Raw genomic sequence first — 17,203 nt, 5'->3', positions numbered from 1 at the left:
CACCTCCTCCAGCCACACCTACCACTTTAATTAATCCCACCATGGATTAATTCACTGATTGGGTGAAGACTCTTACAACCCAATCATTTCTCCTCTGAACCTTCCTGCATGGTCTCACTCGTGAGCTTTTGGGGGACATCTCACATCCAAACCTTAATACAGATAGTAAGAGATTAAGCAGTAAGAGGGGCTCTGCCTCCGGTTCTGCCTGACGTCTAGCCCATTCTTTTCATCACATTGCAATGCCTCCTCATGCCAGAAGCTGGAGTTGAGAGTCTCTCAGCCTCTCAGTCTTCGCATCTTCATTTGGAAACCCCAAGTGTCTGAGATTGACTGGAGCCTTCTTGAAATGTAATAAGTTTTGTCCCCGTTCACTTCCCTACCCCTACAAATCTTAAAAGCCAGGCTGTGTCTCCGCTGAACTGGATCCCTAGAGTGAATCAAGGACTGAGCTGAGCATCCGTACGCTTCTCCAACACCGCAGGGCCCATTTCAGGCTGGAGCCTTGGCAGCGCCTGCCGGGGCCCTTCCTGCCCGACTCCCACCCCGCGGATGGTCTCCACTGGGCTGGGACCCAACTCTCAACCACATACAGAACCGATCACAGGAGGCCCCCGCTCTGCACCAGACCTCACCTGGGTGGAGACTCCAGGCAATGGAGTGGCTCCCTGGGCTCTCCTCCCACGCGGCCTTCGATGGCTTCTAGTAAGTTTACCCTGTGTTCCCCGCTGCACCAGGGGCTGTCAGGCCTCCAGGGACCAGCTGGGGCTCTTCTGAGGTTTGGACAACACCTGAAGCCACTCTTAAGAGAGAAGTGGATTGGCAATCAGCAGGTCAAAGGGCTACAGAGAAGCCACAAGTCATTTGGGTGTCCCTGTGAATAGTTTCATCTCCAATGCCTGCTGCCTGAAGCCCAAGGTCCTCATCCATACCACCCAGGGCTTTCGGGGGTCTTCCACTCAAGACTCACTACCCACACGCTCTGATCCCATCCGTCTCTAGAAGGTAGGAGCCTTTTTGCCCTTTTGACCCTCAGCTCGGAGCCCTGCACACTCCTGGTGACCTGTCCTCACCTCCTTACCTGGTTCCTACCCTTGTTCAAAGGAACATGTCAAAGCCAACCAGCTACTAACCACATATAGAGGAAACAACCTTTGTGAATGATTTTAAGATTTAGAAAAATCTCTCCTTTTTCACCAATTTGCACATTCCAAAAATGTTTTCCCACCTGTTGTCTCATTTGATCTATCAAAAGTTATTAGGTGGGCTGAACATGAAACAATCCCACTGTGGAGTTGTGGAAATAAGCATAGCTGGCACATTTTGAGTTCTTCCTTTATGCCTGACAAGGTGCCAAGCACTTTTCATGATTAAAATACACAAAATCCTTTTAAAAGTCATGGCAGTTAGTTACTGTTATTACCCGCATTCTCCAGAAGAGAAGATGAAAGCTCAGAGACGTTTAAATAAACATGTTCATTGTTCTTGAACTAATAAGTTTTCAAAGCTGTGATTTAAACCTTGATCCAAACTCCAGTTAACTTCTAAACTCTACCCAATCCAAAGGAAGACCCAGCAAGCAAAAAAGACTTGTCCTCAACACAAATGCTTCTACTATTAGTTAATTTTCTATTGCTATAACAAAACCCCTGAGGCTGGGTACTTTATAAATAAAAAAAGGTTTATTTATCTTAAAGTTTTGGAGACTGAAAGTCCAAGATAGGGCAGCCCCACTGTTTGGCCTCTGCTGAGCGTTCATGGTTCTTGGCATCACAATGGCTAGAATTCATGCAAGAACAATCATATGGGGAGACAGGAAGCCAGAGAGATTCAGAGGCCAGGCTTATTCCTTTTATAACAGACTGCTTCTGCAGGAACTTGATCGGATCCTATGAGAACTACATGAATCTCTTCCAAAGACAGCACCCCAATGACCTCATCGGCTTCCACCACCTTAACACTGCCACACTGGGGACCAGGCTTCCAGTACATGAACATTTGGGGGACACTCTCAAAGCATATCTGAACCTTAGCACTTTCTGCGTTTTAATGTGCACAGTCATCACCTGGGGCTCTTGTTAAACTACATTAAGGATTTTGATTCTGCAAATCTGGGTAAAGACCTGAGATTCTGCATCTCTAACAAGTTCCTGAGTGATACTAATGCTGCTGATCCAAAGGTCACACACTGAGTAGTTAGGCTGGGTACCACGCTGCCCCCAGTGATTACCAACACCTCATCTTCCAGGCGGGATCCTCATAGGTAGTTAAGTTCCTGTATTAAGCAAGTAAGCATGGCCCACTTTTGCTATTGCAAGTGACCAAAACCCCAGTTGAAATTTTGGTTTAAGACAAAATAGTAGTTTAATGACTCATGATTGAGGAGCCCTGGCCTCAGGTGTGGCTGCATCTAGGGGCTCCCAGGAAGCATCCAGACTTGCTCTCTCATAACTACCGAGCTTTGGGCTTCGTGCTGGCTTCATTCCCAGGTTCTGCCTGGTCATAACAAAGGCTTCTAGAATAATGAACACACGGCGGGCTGATCGGGGCTGACCTCCAGGCTGGGAAAGATAGAAGAGCTAGTCAGGGGTGGCCATTGAGCCCTCCTAGTGTGAACTCCAACATGGGAGATTCCAGCACCCCGGCACCCCTCCCCTGGCCATGATGTCCTGGAAATCTGAGTTGACATACAATGTTGATGCCACCAGGCAGTTTGAGGTCACTCAGTGACAGAGCAGGTGAGTAGGAGCACGTGGCTGGTGGGTTCTGTACAGATCTCACCCTGGAACCAGGGCTCACCTGGGTTCTAGTGGATGGATAAGTGGATCAGGGTGGGTGCCAGATGGGAGTAGACAAGGGTTCATCACCTCCCGGGGAGCATCTCATACTGGCCCTAAGGCAACACCAACTCAGGCCATGAGGTGCCTCCCAACCTCCTGGGAAAACAGTTCCCAAGCAGCCTCACCAAGGAAAATCGGCACTTGGCTCCCAAGCCTGGCTGGCAGGCACGCCGTGCAGATGGGCTGCTGGCAACACCCCTCTGGCCCCTCCTCTCAATCCTCAGGAGGAGGAGCGAGCAGCAGGCCTGCCGCACACCCTCCGCCCACACCGGATGATCAGGCTGCATCTCGTGTGTGTGCCCCTCCCCCATTCTAGACTTTCTGTGCCTTTCACGCTCCCCAAACCCAGGTCATCACTTCAGACCCAGTGCGAGGTTCCAAAAGTATGGAAATGCCAAAATACTCAGCAATCGAGAAAAATAACATTTCCATGCGGTATTTTTAAAAATCAAAATCGATGTCAAATAATGTCCATGATGGCGGGGCGTGGCAGCGCATGCCTGTGATCCCAGCAGGTCAGGAGGTTGAAGCAGGAGGATTGCGAGTTCAAAGCCAGCTTCAGCAAGGGCAAGGGGCTAAGCAACCCAGTGAGACTCTGTCCCTAAATAAAATACAAAATAGGGCTGGGGATGTGGCTCAGTGGTCCAGTGCCCCTGAGTTCAATTCCGGGTACCCCCGCCCCAAAAAAATGTCCATGATGAACCAATTTTTATCAATTTTAATTGACTAAAGATAACATCCAACAGGGTGAGAATTGTCGAGAAGAGCAAGGTCAAGACCAGCAAAACCAGGTTTAGATGCTGCCCCTGTTGAAAATGTCAGCATTAGTGTGCACCATGAATTTTAAATCATCTTTAAATCTTTAAAGCAGCACCTGAAAGTATTACTGATCTTACGTGCCGCTGCTTGGTGCCTGCTTAAATTCCCAGGCTGAAATGAGGGCCTCGCCCTCCTGGGTTTAGACTCCGTTCTGTGAGGCCAGCTGTGGTCCTGCCACCCACCCCTCAGCCCCGCAGCGCCGCTGCAGTTTCTCCAGGAGATGAGCAAAGCTCTCCGCGTGCATTCTGAGTCCGCGCGGCCGGATGCTCCATCCTGACCCCGAGAGGTCAGCTGGAGCACATCCGTGGGCCGTGGGAGTTGCTAAAATTTCAAAATGCTTTCCAATCTTGAACACTCCCATCCCAAGCCTTCTTCTCAGGACCCTGTCAGAAATCCGCATAATCCAGTCGCCAAAGGACCAGTGCCTGGCCAGCTACTGTCCCCAGATGCTGCCCACGCACACTTCCCCACAGTCCCCTCACCCTATGCCTCATCCTGTGCCAGGATCCCCCTTGCTCATTCTGCCCCACTCACTCTGGATATGTTGTTCCCTCTGCCTGGCACTACTCTGGTCCTAACCACCACCATCTCTAACCTGGCGGACGGAAACACAGCAGCCACAGTGCCTCTGCTGAAATGTAAGGCAGATGAGATCCCTCCCCTGCAAAACACTGCGAAGACTCCTGCCTAGGAATGAAGGCCACATTCTTTACAACGGTCTGATCTTTTTCTGTCTGTCTTTTTTTTTAATCCTTGACCTCACCCGCTTCTCCTCTCCTTTTATTCACCCCCATCTAGCCACACTAGCCTCCCCGCCTCCTCAAATGCTCCAGAAAGTTCTCACCTCAGGGCCTTTGCACTTGCCGTTCCCACTGCAGAACTGCTTGCTCCTTCACCTGCTTCTAATTTCTTTGCTCAGATTTTCTTCACAGTGAGGTCCCCCTGACTAAACCTACTTAAAACTGCAACCTAACCCCCACCAGTAAAGGGTATTAAGCCCAATATGTTTAATGCTTTTTACTCAACATTTATAGCATCAATCACCTTCAAACATATGTATAATTAACATACTTGTCATATCTATTGTTTATTGTTCCACACTTCCCCAACTAAATGTAAACTTTGAGAGCATATAGATCATTATTTTGTTCATTGATTGCAAGTGTTCAGTTGATACTCAGTAAATATTTGTTGATTGAATAAATGCATAAAACAAATGAATACCTAAATTATGTCATCACTCTGGCTTATAATAGGTGCTCAATAAATATTGGTACAACATCGATCCACGGGCTAGGCTCAGAAATGAATCCCACAGACTAAGCCAAGGGATTAAGTGTACAGAAAGTGCTGGCTCAGTGCTTACTGCAACTCTACTTCGAAAGTTATGTTCTCTATGATATTAGTCAGGGTTCTGTGCAGAGAAATCAAACCAATCGAAGCCAATAGACGTAGGGGTATGTGTGTGTGTGTGTGTGTGTGTGTGTGTGTGTAGAGTGAGGGGTAAGGAGTTGACTCACACCATTATGGAAACTGAGAAGTGCCAAGATCTTCAGTTGGCAAGCTGAAGACCCAGGAGAACTGATAGTTCTGGTCCAAGTTTGAAAGTCTCAGAAGCAGAAGAGGTGCTTTAGAGAAAATTCCAATCTGAAAACTGGCAGGCTGGAGACCCAAGAAGAACGGATAGTCCAGTTTGAATCCAAAAACTGGAAAAAGAAATTATGTCTAAGCTCAAAACAGTCAGACAGGAGGAGGCTCCTTATTCACAGGAGAATGGGGGATTGTGTTCTATTTAGGCTTTCGACTGACCCCACAAGAGCCACCCACATCAGGGAGGGCAGTATGCCTTACTCCAGCTACTAATTCAAATGTCAACCTCATCTAAAAACACCTTCACAAACACACCCACGAGAATATTTGGCCAAACATCTGGGACCCGGTCAAGTTGAGACAAAAGTAGCCATCACACCTATCTTAGAACTCCATCTCTTCTCCTGCCATGTATCCAAAGTCCAGCCATCCTTCAAGGCCCAACCAAGAGCCACTTCTCCCTAGAAGCCTGCCAGTTCACCCCCACAATTCTGAATTCTACACCATTTTTTAAAATAAGCAAAGCAACCTCAGATTCCCTCTGGACAGATGTCTGTGTGTAAATTCTTTGTCAATGTTTCTCCCCCATGGACTCTCCTGGGGCGCTGTCTCATTGACTAACGCCCTCCCCCTTTGGGCACATCCTCCCTTCCATACACCTCCACCTACTCCTCCTGGGACCGTATGAAATATGAGACAGAAGAGCCTGCCAACTACCCCATCATAAATTTATCAGGAATAGAATTTAATAAGCAGGAAGCAACATAGTAAAACATTGAGTCATAGAGACGACACACAAAAGCTGAAATTACCAGTGTTGCCAAGATTCCAGTCTGGAGATGGGCCCTTCACGGTCGCCAAAGCAGCGTGCCTGCGTTCTCCATTCAGCCTTCTCCCGTGTGCGCTCGACTCTGGCGCCTCCATTCTTCTCAGGACCCCAGTAACTGTGGTATTATTTCTGTGCTGTTCTCAGCCACATGCCTGACTTCCTGTGATGCTTGGAAATCTACTTCCTGTGCCTCAAAGAACCGATGGAAGAGAAGGGAAAGGAGATGTCTTGCATTTGCGTGGCACAATGCCGCCTTTGCAGCCCTATAGGCCAACAGCCTCCCTTTCTCAGTGGGTTGGTTTGGAGTACTTGCTGGAGGATCCTTTGGGGGACCCTCTGGGATCTCTCTACCCAACCCTCCCATGCCCTCCTGGTGATGTTGCTGTCTGTGTCACAGTACCTACTAGCTGGAAAGGGAGGTGTTTTGAGATCTCCTTATGATCTGTTCCAAGCAAAAGTTATGCTTTCCCAGGAGGTCCCCAAATCTTAGGGCCAGTCCCGAGTCATCTTGTGTGCTTCCCTGAGCTGTAGATGTAGGTGTTCCTTCAATCTCCGCTAATTTTTATGCAATACCAATATAGATCAGATAATGAATTAATTCTAGGTGCAGATGCTGCTATGATCTGGGTGTGTGCCTCCTTCAAACTCATGTTGCATCTAATCCCCAAAGTCATGTTAATATATTTGGGGACAGGGTCTTAATTAAGGTTAGATAGGTGATGAGGCAGGGGCCTTCGGAATTCTATTAGTGGTTTTATAAGTATAGGAAGCAAGACCCAAGCGAGTAGGCTTGATGCCTTGGGATTCTGCAGAGAGTCCTGCCCACCAGCAGGAAGGTCCTCACCAGATGTGGTCCCTCTTCCTGGAACCCCAGAATCATGAGCTGAATAAAACTTTATTCTTTATCAATTACCCAGTCTGTGGTATTCAGATAGAGCAACGAAAGAACAAGACAGATTTATTTTTAGCACGGCCATAAAGCTACTAGAAGATTCCAATAGCCAGAATAGAGTTTTGTTTTTGATTTGAGTTGAGGAGCACTTTGATGAAGAGGATGACTTTGGGGCATAGAAAAAGCATTGCATTTTTTAACATTTCCTGAATGCTCACCGCGTAGGGCATTGTCTCCTGCGTTCCACACATATTCACGCCTATCTGTGCATATCAAACAATTCCATTCTGAGGACGACTCTCGTAAGGGAACATTGTAACTACACTGTCTCAACAGATGAGGAAACCGAGGCACAGTGACGTCTGGTCCAACAGTAAAGGGGCGAGAGGAGACCAGGCAGACGGACGGCAGTATCACAAAGGGCAGAGTGAGATAAACGTCACAAGAGAAGAAAAGCAGAGAGGGAGTCTCCCTCCCCAGGGGTTCTCTTAGGTTCCTTACCTACCAGGAGAACCTGACATGTCCTTCCAGATCCAACTCCGGGCCGGTGTTCTTTAGGCGAAGGCTTCTCTAAGGAATCCTACCCCACAGCAGAGCTGATGGCTCCCTCCTTGCACCCTGCCGGGACACAATGCTGGGTCATTACTGCAGTCATTACTGCTTCCATTTCTGCCTGTCCCACTGGGCCATGAGCTCCTGGAGGGTAGGGACAGACTGCAGGGGTGTCCCAGCACAGAGCAGTGTACAGCAGTGCTGGCTCCACAGAGCCTTGGTGACGACGTGGTAATCAGCCGGATTTACCTGGAGGCCCCTCCTGACACATGTCACTTCTACTCACATTCCGGGGCCAGAGCCAGAGGCCTGCTTCTGGAAGCATCTCAGATCTTGCCTTAGACCCCCTCACATGGAGATGGCCAGATGAATGGGTGGCAGGAGGTGGAGGTGGCCAACCCAAGTAGGCATGGCCGTACCCAGGGGTCCTGCAGAGACACACTCTGGATACGTGAGAGTTGGAAATTAGTCCTGAATGGTGTGGGCCAGGAGCGGGGACTTCGGACACACGGGGAGCCTCCCCCAGGGCAGAATTCTTATTCTGCTGTTAATTCTCCATGTTGCCTTGGGTAGAGCCCTTCCCTCAAGGGTCCTCCTCTCTCTCAGGAAAGCGCTGGGCTTCAAGCCCAGTGTCTCCACAGCTCTAAGCTCCCACACCCTCACGCTGGGCACGTGCCTCATCTACACGCCAAAACATCACCTACCCCATGATTTGGAATCCTGACGAATGTTAACAGAAGTAGCAAAATACTACAGAGAAATAGGTCATCTTCTTTTCCTATTTCTAGAAAGTCTGACTTTTCCCCTACCCCCACCCCTCGTTTTTTTTCCCTTCTTGAATATTGAGTCCCAGGGGTGAATAAGCTACGTCATCACCAAGCTCCCAGAGATGTAGATTCCATGGGGTGAGACAAAGACGGGATGAACTGTCTTTTCCCTTTCGTCACAGGAAGCTACAGCACATTTCAAAAGTAAGATGGGCTTCTGATTATTAAAAATAAACCCTGGCACAGAGCCTGCCTTTCACATGAATCTTGCCAACAGATGCAGACTGGCAAACACACTCTCTGGCTTCGTGCTGAGACCCAGCTTCTCTGCCCAGTTTTCATGCTGAGATTCTCTAAGGACAACCATTTCTGTTTGGAGAACCATAAAATCAGCTATTTGCTCTCTTAAGGAAGGGGCTGCTACCCCAGGGCTTAAGGGGCCAACAGGTCTCTTGATGAAGGAGTATAAGAAGGAGATTGAAAAGAAACTTAAGCTATGTAGATATGTATTAAGGTTTCTTTAATGTTAAGTGACAGAAAAACCAGCTTATACTGGCTAATGCAAACAAGGTAGTTTTGTTATTTGTTTTGTTTTCTTTGCTCGGGTTCCTGAAAAGTCCAGAATGTGATGGATGCCTCATAGTGTCGGCAATGATGGACACAGGTGCCTAAGCAAGCTCTCTGCCCAGTTCATTTCCCTCGATGGGTCCTTTCACTCTCAGGCAGAGACTTCCAAAGCTGTGATGCCATCACAGAAGTTAAATAACCCCAGTGAAAAGAGATTCTGGTTCCCACACAAGCCTCAGAAGTGACTTGTTGGACAACTTGAGTCACATGACCATTCCCCACCCAATTACTGTAGTGTTGGGTAGAGTAAATAGCTGGGGCAGGGCGCATCGTTGAGGCCCACCCAACACACACCCATGGACACTGAGAGTTGCCCAAAGAAAAAATCAACTTTAAGACCTGGACAAAAGATGTAAAGCATCCTGAGGAATCTATAAAGTAAATAATAGGTAGGCAATGAGTCCAGCCCAGAATTCGAAGGCTACTGAACCAGTTTTGATAACCTTTTCCCCTCTGTTTTTACTAGACCTGAATACAGCAGGTCCTGAAGCCCTGAAGTGGGTATTATCCTGAACAGAGAGCTCTAGAAGAAGATTTAGTCTGGCTCAAGAAACAGGAAAGGAAACTTCTACTCTTAGATACAGATAAATCAAACATCCTCAACAAATTGAGGATTTTATTAACACTTATAAAACACCCTTTCCTGACAAAAGCAAAATACACACTCTTTTCAAGTGCACATTAAATATTCACCAATATGGACCATGATTCTAGGTCATAAACTTTAACTAATTAAAATAATTGAAACCATACAAAGTATATTCTCATGACCCACTATATATATATATACATATACATATGTGTATTTATATATATGTATATATGTATATATGTATTTATATATATATACATATCCAAAGGAATTAAAATCAGCATTCTGTGGTGACACAGCCACATCAATGTTTATAGCATCACAATTCACCATAAGCTAAGCTATTGAACCAAACTAGATGCCCATCAACAGATGAATGGATAAAGAAATTGTGGTTTATATACACAATGGAATATTACTCAACCATAAAGAAGAATGGCTTTATGACATTTGCTGGTAAATGAATGAATCTGGAGACTATCATACTAAGTGAAATAAGCCAATCCTACAAAACCAAAGGTTGAATGTTCTCTCTGATATGTGAATGCTAACACAGAAAAAGGAGGTGGGGGAGAATAGAACTTCAATCCATTAGACAAGGGGGTTGAAGGGAAGGGACGGGAGACAGGAATAGAAAAGACAATGGAATGAATCTGACATAACTTTCCAATGTACATACATGAATATACCACAGTGAATCTCAACATCATGTACGTTCACAATACAAGAATCCTAATTAGAATAAGATATATTCCACGTTTGTATAAATATGTCAAAATAGATTCTACTGCCATGTACAACTAAAAAGAAAAAATAAAAAATTTTTTAAAAGTATGTTAGGCAGAGATTGTGGCTCAGTGGTAGAGCACATGCCTAGCATGTGTGAGGCACTGGGTTTGATTCTCAGTACCACATAAAAATACATAAATAAAATAAAGGTATTGTGTCCATCTACAACTAAAAAAATATTTTTTAAAAGAAAAGTATGTTCTCAGACTATAATAGAATTAAACTGGAAATCAATAGTATCAATCAATAGAGAAGGGGAGAATCTTCCAACACTGGCATATTAAATGACACACTTATAAATAATTTGTGAGTTGAATTCTCCAGAGAAATCAGAAAATATTTGAACTGAATTAAAATGCAAAATCCCAAAAATATGTGGGATGCATCTAAAGCAGTGTTTGGAGGGAAATTTGTAGTACTCAGTGCTTATATTATTAAAGAATAAAAGTCCCAAATTTAGTAGTCTGAGAGTCCACCACAAGAAACCAGAAAAAGATAATCAAAATTAAATCAAAGCATCCAGAAGAAAGAAAACAATATGGGTAAACACAGAATTGAGGAAATCCAAAACAAAGAGATAATTTAAAAATTAATCAAGACAAATGTTTTATAAGTTACTCAAAAAATTGAAATATGCCTAGCAATACTGACCAAAAAACAGAAGACACAAATTATTAATATCAGGAGTTAAAAGGAGGATATCACTACAGATTCTGTGGCCATTAAAAGTAATAAGGAAACACTTCTAATTCAAATACTACAGAACCACTTTAGAATGACCTTTTCCCCTACTTCTAGATTGAATATGTCCAATCTAACATAACAATACATGTAAATTAAAACATTTAGATGAAATCAAATAATTCCTGTAAGTTCATAACCGATCAAAACTCACTCAAGATGAAATAGATAACCTAAATAGTAATGTAAATAAAGAACTTGAATTTGTACCAATATATTTGGGCCCAATGATTTCACTAGAAAATTCTACAGAATATTTAAAAAAGAAATAGCATGAATTCTGTATCATTCCTTCCAGAAAGCCAAAATGAAAGTAACATGTTCCACTCATTTTATAAAACCAGTGTTACTTTGATACCAGAAACATACAAAAAAAAATCAAAAATAGAAGACCAAAGACTAAGCTCCTACATGAATATGGAAACAAAATTTCTCAACAAAATCCTAGCAACCAAATCCAGCAGTATCTATATAAATTACAACCAAGTGAGATTTATAGCAGAAATACAAGGATTATTTGATTTTTAAAAATCAATACATGGTCATATCAATTAATCCAGAAAAGGTATTTAACAAAATCCAACATCAATTCTTGATAAAAACTTTCAGTAAACCCGAAATAGAGGGGAACTCCTTCAACTTGATAAAGGTAATCTATAAAAAATCTGCAGCTAATAATATACTTAATAGGAAAAGTTGGCTCTTCTCCATCAGAAACAAAGCCTGCAAGCTCATTCTTGTTACTTCTTTTCAATATTGTGCAGGAAGTCCTAGTCCTTGCAACAAGACAGGAAAATGAATCAAATAACAGATTAGAAGAAAACAAAAGTGTTTCTATTTTCAGAGGACATGATTGTCTGTGAAGAAAACACCAAAGAATATATTAAAAACTTCTAAAATTTAGCAAATTAAGCAAGATTGCAAGAAGCAAGGTCAAGACAAAACATATCTCTATATATTATCAATATGCATATGGAAAATAACATATAGAAACAATCCCTGTAACAATATCCTTTCTGAAAATGAAATACACATAAAGGATCTATATGCTGAAAACTACAAAATTCCAATGAACAAAAATCAAAGATTAAATAAATGAAAAAATATACCATGTTCATGAATTGCAAAACTCAACATAGTTAAGATGTCAGTTCTTCCCAAAATGATCTGTAGATCTGACATAATTCCAATCAAAATTCCAGACAAATTTTTTGAAGATATTGACAAGCTGACTCTTAAGTTTATGTGGAAATGGAAATTAACTAAAATAAAAACCAAAGTGATTTATATAAAGAAGTACAAATTTAGAGCACTTAGACTACCTGATTTTCAGAGTTACTGTAAAGCTTCAGTAATCTAGACAGTGTGTTGTTGGCAAAGTTAGATAGTATGGGGAGTTTCTTGTGGAAATCAAACTGTTCTATATCTGATTGTGACAGTGGCAACGTGAATCTATACATGAGTTAAAACTCATGGAACTGTCTATTCCCCAAATAGTCACCATCTCTCTCTATGATCATTTTTAAATAAATTACTTTTTAAGCTTTTTAATTTAAAAATTAGTCTTCCAAGGTATTAAGTCAGTTCAACAGGGAAAGGAAAGTTTTGTTTTGTTTTGTTTTGTTTAACAAACATTTCTGAGGTGACTGTTTTTCATATGGAAATGTATAAATGCCAACCTCATCATCATTTCATACACAAAAATAAATGAAGACAGATCATAGACCTACGCATAAAGGTGAAAACCACAACACTTCTAGAATAAAACACAGGAGAAAATATTTGTAATCTTAGAGAAGATAAAGATTTCTTCATGTAAAGAACTTCTACAAATCAATACAAGCCAGGGTTCTTAAATGGGGCAAATAACTTGAAGGATATAACACAAAGGAAGATGTATGTGGTTAACAGACCATGACAGGATCCCAACATCAACGCAAACTTAAACTGCATTGAGGTTCCATTTCGTGCCCACCAGAAAGGCTATCATGGGAAAAACTGACAACACGAAATATGGATTCTACTCACAAAATGGAATGCTTGCACATTGCCTCTGTAAAATGGTACGAGCATTTTGGATACTTTCTACTAAGGTTAAACATATATCTGTTATATGCTCCAGGATTCCGTTTCTACTTCAACAAAACTGTGTTCATAAATGCACTTAAAATATATACTGGAATGCTCATTGAGGCCTTAATCAAAATATCCAAATACCCAAAATACTCAAATGTTTTCAATAGGAAAATATACAAACAACAGTATGTCTATACAATAAAATACTATTTGGCAATAAAGGAAAAATGGACCTGGAAGAATCTCAAAAACATTATGGTGGGCTAACGAAGCCAAGTGCGTAAGAGCACAAACTGATCGTGTAAAGTTCTAGAACAGGCAAGGCTCACCGAGCTAAGGTGATAGAAATCAGAACAGAAGGCTGCTTGAGGCCTGGGAAGGTTGGCTAATAAGGAGCTCAAGGGAACGCGATGTGAATGCTTCTTATCTTGTTTTGGGTAATGATTTCATAGTTGATTGCAATAGTCCGAACGCACGGAATTGAACATTTAGTCTTCCTTTCCTTTGTATATGAATTTAATCCTGACTTAGTAAAGAGAAAATAACTTATGAATACAGAACTTTACTTTCTACAAAACATTTTCACACTCATTTTCTCCTATGGCTCTTCCCCACAACCCTGGGCAGTAGGAAGGTTGAGATTATTTTAGGAATCACAAGAAACTAGGAGCGGATCCAAATGAGAGAGTGACTTTCAAGGACACACTGCAAGCTCTTGCCAGAGCAAGACCCAAAGCCCAGGTGTTAGGACTCCACATCCAGTGCTCCTGTACAACGGCTTGGTTTCCAATTCCTGTTTTCCCTGTCTCTCAAGCATTGCAGGCATGCCTGAGGGGCACAGTAAATGTCGACCTCCTCAATTTGTATTGCTTTTATCTCTTTTACAAACCCAAGTTCTGCCTCAGATTTCCTTGAAAGGTTTTGAGAACCACTATTGTTACAGATGCTAAAACACACATAAATATTCAGAGACTCCTGTCTTTATTTACAACCTTTGTGGTGTGACTTGCAATATATTAGAATCTGATTTTCACTCTTGGCCAAAAACAGTTAGATCTGCCTGAAATAGTGTGGCCTCCAGCCACCAGTTATTATAGCTAAGTGTATATTACAGAAAGACATGCTGATGAGGAGAGGAGGGAAGGGGAGGGGAGGGGAGGGAGGGGAGGAAAGGGAGAGAGGAAGGAAGGAAGGAAGGAAGGAAGGAAGGAAGGAAGGAAGGAAGGAAGGAAGGAAGGAAGGAAGGAAGGAGGGAAGGAAGGAAGGGAGGGAAAGAGGGAAGACTTCAACCATAATCTAATACCATAGTATGGTATCAGCCAGTCATTCCCCCTTTCTGGGAATGGCTGGACATTCCTATTTCTGCATCTTTATTCCCAGGGACCAGAGAAGCTTTCACTAATTATCCTGTGATAGGGTCGGGGGCTGAAAACCAGCGTTCACCTTCTGCAACCCCCACATGAGCATTAATGGCCAAGATAGCCCACCTAAGGCATCTCATTCCAGAGAAAACTCTGAAGCATTGCTGAGCTGAAAGGAACCCACCTCCGTGTAGACTGGCACCCAAAACCTCAAGGATAAAACCCTTGCCCAAGGAGACTTAAGAAGCATGACAGCTTCTCTGTGCTCCTTCTGGGTCAAGAAATCAGTTTTGTGAACCTGTGGGTCCTAGTCTTAGCTTCACCAAAGTCCATAATGCAACTTTGGAGCAAGACTTTTTTACCCATAAAATGGAGCTCAGGAACCCTGACTACTAACTGGTGAGATATCATGAAGTGAAAGGTATGGGAATGTTTTGAACAGAATTATTCTCCCTTGGGGCCTTCACCTTTTGGGAAAGGGAAGCCAAAGCCATTTTGTCATTCCTGAGGTCCAGAACCTTTTTTCCCCACGCCTGTACAGTGCCGCTCTGACCACTAGATGGCGGTAACTGTCATTTGACAATTTAGAAAAGGGTGTGGGAAGAGCCAGGGGACCCGCCTTCTTTAAGAAAACTAGGCCAAAGCCTACTCGTTACATCACTTCTAATCGAAGCAGCCAGTTTAGTCTGGATTTTTCTTTATTGCAGGCAACAATGCAAGGAAACTTCCTGGCTCCTGCGCATTTCAGTGCTAATTGTTCGGCCTGAAATCAGTCTCTAACTCTCAGGGATTGATCCTGGAGACCATGCCCTCCTTCACTGGGTACAAGCCTCTTTCCCCAAGGTGTTTTACTGGCTCTCTCCAGCTGCCCCATGCCAATGCCTCCTCCTCAGCCACACTAGAAGTACATTCCTTGTCTTGCCTTTAAATCTGTATTGCATTCATCAAGCACTTAACAATGTCTATGTGTATGCAAGCGCCTGTAATACCAAGGGGCATCTGGGATGAGAGGGACCCAAGCCCTGCCCTCAGAGGGAAAGAAGGGGACCACAGGTAGCCTAAGTTCAAATCTACCTCTGCCCTTCACTTACTATATGCATGATTTTGAATCAATCATTGAAATTGTTTTTCTTCTTCACTTTCCTTAATTTTAAAATGGAATAAGAAAGTGACTTGTTTTATTTATTAAATAAGTTCATCATACTGGCCTGTTCCATGCTTAGAATGGGGTCTGGCACTTCATAGTCAATTATTGAGCATTCATTAGGTGAAGATGTAGTATCTGATTTAGTGCCTGTATTAGTGGCTCCAAAGAGTTAAACATTTTTCCCAAGGTTACACAGTGAATTTGAAGCAAAGGCCAGATTTGAACCTGGTTCTATCTGACTTTGGGAGTCATGCCTTCGACTGTTCTTTCAAGGAGAAAATGAGCCCCCAAAAGCAGGACAAGAGACCGGCAAATCTGCAGACCAGGCTGTCCAATCCCAGCATGGCTGCAAATCAGCCATCCCAAACCCTGCCGCTCGAGTCTCAGGGATAGTGTCCTGGATTTAGCTCCAGCACTAACTGGGGCTTTGTGATCTGGAGCAAGACCCCTACTTGGGTCTCAGTTTTCTCAGTATTTTCCACATGTGCCTCGTTATCAAAATCACCTGGGATCCTTCTTAAAAGTATGGATCTTTGGACCCTACTCCAGATTTACTAAAATAGATCTGCAGGGCAGGGCCTGGAGATCTATTTTTAACCAGTGCGTCAGATGATTCTCAGGACCTGGAAAGTTAGGAAAACATCCTAGATAATCTTAAACATTCTCCCAGTCTTATGCCTATTGACCCAAGTCCACTCAGTGGGCTTTTGGCCCACCGTCCTACGATTCCTCATAAACACCAAAGACCCCGTCCCTCTGCCTAGGGACACTGGAGCCCCTCCCCAACCTGCGTAGACTGGTAGCTCCTTTCTTCCTGTAAGGCACTTAGGCTCTCAAAGGAGCTGAAGCTGTTTAAATAATGAATGGAATTTACAGTAGCATTTGGAATTCACTTAAGCAATAGAAACATGATTGCAGTAAAGCCTCCTTTAAAATCACTTTTTCAACTGGGTAAGAAGGAAGGCAATGTAGCTTCCCCCTTGACTTTCTTAATATGCAAATCAGGACATTTTGATAAGATTCGATTCTCCATGTCTACATTGTCCATTTGGAAGGTATAATTTCCACTATGAGAACAGCCCTGGGTCAGACTACATTTCAGGCCCAGGGCAGAGTTACTGGCCCCTGTGTCCTGATGGGAAGACTCGTGGGAAAAGTAGAGAGGGCAGCTCAAGGCAGAAAGCCAGCCCTAGCCCTATCCTACTGGCTCCTACTGGAAGTCTTTCCAGTCCTTGCTCTTCCTGTCTGCAGAGTCATCAGGCAGCACAGTTCAGCAATACTGGCTGCCTGCTTTATCCTTCTTTCTGCTACAGTCCTGTCCCAGGTCCTGCAAAATACTAAGCTCTCTAACTGGAAACAGGGACTCACGTTCTTACTGTTAGGTCGTGAACTTAGTCAAGGGCATGTTGAGTGAAGAGGAAGTGCCCTGGCCTGGGTTCAAGAAGACAAATGTATCAATCAGCTACTGCTGTAATAATGTCACATAACAAGTGACCCCAATACTTGGTGACTTACAGCATTCGTTTATACTCACTCATGCACATGTGAGTTGCCTGGGGCAGCCCTGCTGATCTCAACTGG

This window comes from Sciurus carolinensis, chromosome 16 (genome assembly GCF_902686445.1).
Source record: "Sciurus carolinensis chromosome 16, mSciCar1.2, whole genome shotgun sequence".
Lineage (NCBI taxonomy): Eukaryota > Metazoa > Chordata > Mammalia > Rodentia > Sciuridae > Sciurus > Sciurus carolinensis.
The sequence above is the reverse complement of the archived record's forward strand: the minus strand, read 5'-3'. Positions refer to the sequence as shown.